Below are 6,376 nucleotides of genomic sequence, written 5' to 3'. Positions count from 1 at the left end.
GATATAGAGTACAGTATCAACGTATGCATATGAGATGAACAATGTAGGGTAAGTAACATTATATAAGGTAGCATTGTTTAAAGTGGCTAGTGATATATTTACATCATTTCCCATCAATTCCCATGATTAAAGTGGCTGGAGTAGAGTCAGTGTCATTGACAGTGTGTTGACAGTAGCCACTCAATGTTAGTGGTGGCTGTTTAACAGTCTGATGGCCTTGAGATAGAAGCTGTTTTTCAGTCTCTCGGTCCCAGCTTTGATGCACCTGTACTGACCTCGCCTTCTGGATGGCAGCGGGGTGAACAGGCAGTGGCTCGGGTGGTTGATGTCCTTGATGATCTTTATGGCCTTCCTGTAGCTGGTAGCTGGTTATGACATGACATGACATTAGAGTGGCATTTGAAAGGTTGAATCCAAGATGATCAGATATCAGTATACACAGTCTGGGCACTTTGGCTGGATTGACATGAGAGTAACAGACAGTAGAACTGAGAGAACTGAAATAACCAGGGCAATAGAACCAGTAAATCAAGAGGCAGAATAACTTGTCCTGCCTTTGGGCTCTGTCTGGCTCACACACAACAATATACAAGTGAAACAACAGTGTGTAGTATGACTGACCCTCCTGTAACTGTCTTATCACACAGTCATGGAGTTATTGGCATAGTGATAAGAGGCTGTGTTGCCAGAGATATGTAGATTGTTGCCAACGATAACAATATGAAGAGTTTGGATGTCAGTCCACACAGTGGCCGGATGACAATGTGTCTTCATGAGATTTGAAGAGAGAGAATGCAGTTGCAGTGTCTTTATTCACAACCGGACTAACCTAACGTAGCAGGGGGGAAAGGAACCAGACTGAAGGCATGGAAGGCACAAGAGCACCACTATTACAACAGCTCCCTCTAGTGTCCTTACTTGCAAATGACAAGATGCACAGAGGTTATTTATATCGCTGTGAAGGAGCTATAAGGCACAGGAGGATGGTGCCACCTTGATTTGGGAGAACGGGCTCGTAGTAATGGCTGGAGCGGAATGGGTGGAATGGTAAACACATGGTTTCCATGTGTTTGATGCCATTCCATTTACTCCACTCCAGCCATTATTGTGAGCTGTTCTCCCCTCAGCAGCCCCAACTGCTATAAGGAGGTTCTCTCTCTCTTTCTTGCTCTCTCTCTCTTGCCCGCTCTCTCTCACCATCTCTCTCTCTCTCTCTCTGTATCCCATGTCAACAGAAAAACCATAAACCAGTGGATTGGTAAACAAATGGTTTCATCTATCAAATGTCTGTGGATAATCTTAATGTTGATCGATTACAGTTCAGCCAGTGTCTAACATGCTACATTATTTATTAAAGTGCTGCATGATTGATTGGTAAGGAAAGGTCCTTGACACACGCACTAAAATGGTTTTGTACTAGTGCTCCCTCTTCCCTAAATGAGTCCGCCTACTTTACCTTTAGAAACAAGCTAGTTCAAGACACAAAATGTACTATGGCGATCGCTGTGGAATGGGGACTCCATTTTGTTTCAAATGTAGCTGTGTAACACTGTGTTACATAGTTTCAATCACTGGTAATGCAGTAGGCCAGGGCTGATGGCTGCTGCGTCAAGGGTATCTCTAAAGGCAATGAAATGGCCTGGTCCATCCTGGACCTAGAAGGCTGCCTGCCTGCCTGCCATTTGCTTAAGGCTCTGGCACTGTGCCCAGGCGATGTAATAAGTCTAATGGTGAAGCTGGCGGTCAAACCAATGCCCGTGTATTTATCTTCCATAAAAAAGTACTGTAGCTGGAACACTGGCTGCTATATGAAGAGCCGAATCACGTAGGGCACTCTATTTGAGTAATATTCCATGTGTTGTTGTCAATACATTGATGAAGATCAGCCTGTGAGCTGCATTATGACGATATTGTCAAGTTGGTTGCCAGCTGTTGAAACAACTTGTAGCTCTAAGCCATTGTTGCCTTCAATGTCTTATACACAGTAGTTTGTAAAGACACAATCTATCATTGATGACTGCACTCCCATGAATGCAGAATCCTGATTATAAGGTTTTGCTTCAGACAAAACAGGGTCAGGGGTAAGGGTAAGAAGGAACCTTAGTTTTGGTCAGTGTTTCCTAGAGTACAGCAATTATTTACAAACAGTGGATAAGGTGAGAGGAGAGCGTTTGTACTGAATGTCTTGTGCAGAGTATGTTTTCTGTGGCATTGCTTTACTAGTCTATTTTAGGTGAGGACCATAAATGTTGTCTTAAATAAATTGGTTGGTGAGAGGTCAAATGTGTTGAGACGATATGTTGGTTTATCTGAATCAGTGTTTGTTTAAAGCACTGAAGCACTTATTTCAGTGGAAGTAAGACCAAAGAAGCCTGTTGTGCTTGTTATATATCATCCTCCTCAGTGAATTTAATGAAAATAAAAATAGTGCAACATTAAAAAAGTTATCCTTTTTAGATAAAAGTATACTAAATATCTTCACGTGATTAAAAACGTGATTAAAAACACAGTAGCCTCAACAGCACTCTGTAGGGTAGCACCATGGTGTAGCCGGAGGACATCTAGTTTCCAGCCTCCTCTGGGTACAATTACCGTAATACAAAACCTAGGAGGCTTGTGGTTCTCACCACCTTTTATAGACTTACACAGTAATTGTGATAACTTCTGGAGGACGTCCTCCATCCTATCAGAGCTCTTGCAGCATGAACTGACATGTCGTCCACCGAATCAAAGGATAAGAGAATTAATATATCACTGAAAGCATAAGCTACCGCTAACTAGCACTGCAGTGCATAAACTGTTGTGAGTAATTGACTCAAAGAGAAAGACAATAGTTGAACAGTTTTTAACAAATTCATTTCTTCAAAAAATGAAGAAGCAAGAAAGAGAGAGATTTTCAAAATGTTTCACTTTCACTTACTTAACTAGTGAATGCAGCTAGCTAGTTTAGTTTACTCAAACACCCATCTCAAACAGAGAGGGATGCTATGTTAGCTAGCTGGCTATGGCTATCCAACACTGGAACTATTCCAAGTCAAGGTAAGCTTTTGGTGTTATTCATTTATTATATATTGAATATACAGTTGAAGTCGGAAGTTTTACATACACCTTAGCCAAATACATTTCAACTCAGTTTTTCACAATTCCTGACATTTAAAAAAATCCCTGTTTTAGGTCAGTTAGGATCACCGCGTTATTTTAAGAATGTGAAATGTCAGAATAATAGTAGAGAGAATTATTTATTTCAGCTTTTATTTCATTCATCACATTCCCAATGGGTAGGAAGTTTACATACACTCAATTAGTATTTGGTAGCATTGCCTTTAAATTGTTTAACTTGGGTCAAACATTTTGGGTAGCCTTCCACAAGATTCCCACAATAGGTCGGATGATTTATGGCCCATTCCTCCTGACAGAGCTGGTGTAACCGAGTCAGGTTTGTAGGCCTCCTTGCTCGCAAACACTTTTTCAATTCTGCCCGCAAATGTTCTATAGGATTGAGGTCAGGACTTTGTGATGGCCACTCCAATAGCTTTTAGATAAAAGTATACTAAATATCTTCACGTGATTAAAAACACTGTCTGCAGTAGCCTCAACAGCACTCTGTAGGGTAGCACCATGGTGTAGCCGGAGGACATCTAGTAATTTGAGTCAATTGGTGTACCTGTGGATGTATTTCAAGGCCTACAAACTCAGTGCCTCTTTGCTTGATATCATGGGAAAATCAAAAGAAATCAGCCAAGACCTCAGAAAAAAATTGTAGACCTCCACAACGCCTGAAGGTACCACGTTCATCTGTACAAACAATAGTACGCAAGTATAAACACCATGGGACCACACAGCCGTCATACCGCTCAGGAAGGAGACGTGTTCTGTCTCCTAGAGATGAGCGTACTTTGGTGCGAAAATAGACAGCAAAGGACCTTGTGAAGATGCGGGAGGAAACAGGCACAACAGTATCTATATCCACACTAAAACGAGTCCTATATCGACATAACCTGAAAGGCCGCTCAGCAAGGAAGAAGTTACTGCTAGAAAAACGCGATAAAAAAGCCAGACTACAGTTTGCAACTGCACATGGGAACAAAGATTGTACTTTTTGGAGAAATGTCCTCTGGTCTGATAAAACAAGAACAGAACTGTTTGGCCATAATGACCACCTGTATGTTTGGAGGAAAAAGGGGGATGCAGCACGGGAGTGAAGCACGGGGGTGGCAGCATCATGTTGTGGGGGTGCTTTGCTGCAGGAGGGACTGCTGCACTTCACAAAATAGATGGCATCATGAGGATGGAAACTTATGTGGATATATATAGAAACAATATCTCAAGACATCAGTCAGGTCGTTAAAGCTTGGTCGCAAATGGGTCTTCCAAATGGACAATGACCCAAAGCATACTTCCAAAGTTGTGGCAAACTAGTTTTAATGACTCCAACCGAAGTGTATGTAAACTAGTTTTAATGACTCCAACCTAAGTGTATGGAAACTAGTTTTAATGACTCCAACCTAAGTGTATGTAAACTTCCGACTTCAACTGTAGCTGCATCCGACTGTCAATGGGCCGAGAACCTGTGACATCAGAAAGTCTATAGGACAAACTGGATAAGTGACTGAACTAATAGGGAATAATGTTGTTGTTGTCTGTAAGAAGGAAGTTGTACGATGGTGTCATTTTGCTGAGTCTACCATTAAATTAGTTTAATGTTACACATTATAACAATTCCAAATAATGTGATAAATGGAAATGTGAATATTCTACCCAAGAATGTGAAGAAACGTGTCAGTTGCCAATCTGAATCTGGTTTACAGTACCCCTGCCGCACCATTGGCTGTTGAACTGTGTGATGGCAGACAGGCCAGGCCTGAGTAGGGATCTCTCTTCCAGACTTCCAGAAACACTGCAGTGCATGTGATCAGGGATAGCCCTGCTCAGCCTGCCGTCTGTCCAGCCAGCCAGGGTAGGAACAAACATAACTCATTGTTTTCAGATGGCGGAGTTCGACTTCCATCAAGTCCATTTAATTAGCACTAAGGGGAAGAGCAAAGCAAGTAGAGAGAAGCAAGGAGGTTGTGAGGTGCACGTAGCGTACTGCATGCTTGACCGGAATAAAGTGTGATGCTATGCATGACCACTGCCAAATGTCTTTCTACAAATATAAGGCATATGAAGAAATTAATTATTGATGAAGACTAAGACCATTATTCACAATTGTACAGAAAGCAAACGGTTTAGCAACCATGGGCTGGCAGGTAGCCTATTGGTTAAAGCGTTGGACTTGGACCAAAAGGTTGCAAGGTAAAAATCTGTCGTTCTGCCCCTGAACAAGGCAGTTAACCCACTGTTCCTAGGCCGTAATTGAAAATAATAATTTGTTGTTAACTGACTTGCCTAGTTAAATTAAGGTTAAAAAAAAAATTAAATGTATCCCTCTCATAGTGTGTCCTTGTAGTCACCTTAGGACTCAAATTACTGTTTTTATTGTGATACTATTACCTCATTTTAGCTCATTGGTTTATAGATAATAGTCTTGTGAACACAGGCAGTCAGGCAGTCAGGCAGTCAGTCAGTCGGTCAGTCAGTCAGTCAGTCAGTCAGTCCTACAGGCTGAGCATCTCCCCTGAGGCATCAAGATGCAGTGAGCTGTGGTACCCATGTAGCTTACCCCACCCTTCTTCCCTCTGGCATCTTAAATAATTCACTCAGTGCTTATTAGCTGTGTGAATAAGGAAAAAAAGAGACAGATCAGAGCCCTTTTTATTCTAGCAGAGTTTGCTGTAGCGTCATGGCAACCGCTGCTGGAAGAACCCCCCCCTTCTCTCGCTTCACACACCTCACTGCACTCTGGTCCTGCATAGAGACAGCGTCTCCGAGAGGAGAGAGCAGCACCTACGGCCAGACTCTCTGAGCCCCTGCATTGTGCCAGGCTCAGCGTCTGCACGGCACGTCTCTCCTAACTGCTTATCGATTCTCCCAGCCTTTGCTCCTCCCTCCCTTGCTCCCTCCCTCCCTCTCCCTCCCTCTTCTTCGCTCCTCCCTCCCTTGCTCCCTCTCCTTGCTTCTCCTTCGCACCTCCTTCGCTCCCTTACTCTCTCTCCCTCTCCTTCTCCCTCTCCCTCTCTCTCTCTCTCTCTCTCTCTCTCTCTCTTTCTCTCTCTCTCCCTCTCCACTCCAGCCCTCCTTCCTTCCTTCCTTCCTTCCACCCTCCCTTTCACCCTGCGCCTAATTTTCAAAGCTCAGCATTCCCCTCTGCGTGTACTGTAGAGGGAGAACAAATGAACGAGAGGAGGAGGAGCAGAGTCCAGAGTACGCCATAACCCCCCACCCACCCAATTGATGACAAGTAGGATTTTTATTGAGTAGCCCTTCAGCCAATGAG

The sequence above is a fragment of the Oncorhynchus tshawytscha genome, linkage group LG02, assembly GCF_018296145.1.
Source record: "Oncorhynchus tshawytscha isolate Ot180627B linkage group LG02, Otsh_v2.0, whole genome shotgun sequence".
NCBI classification, from domain to species: Eukaryota; Metazoa; Chordata; class Actinopteri; order Salmoniformes; family Salmonidae; genus Oncorhynchus; species Oncorhynchus tshawytscha.
The sequence above is the reverse complement of the archived record's forward strand: the minus strand, read 5'-3'. Positions refer to the sequence as shown.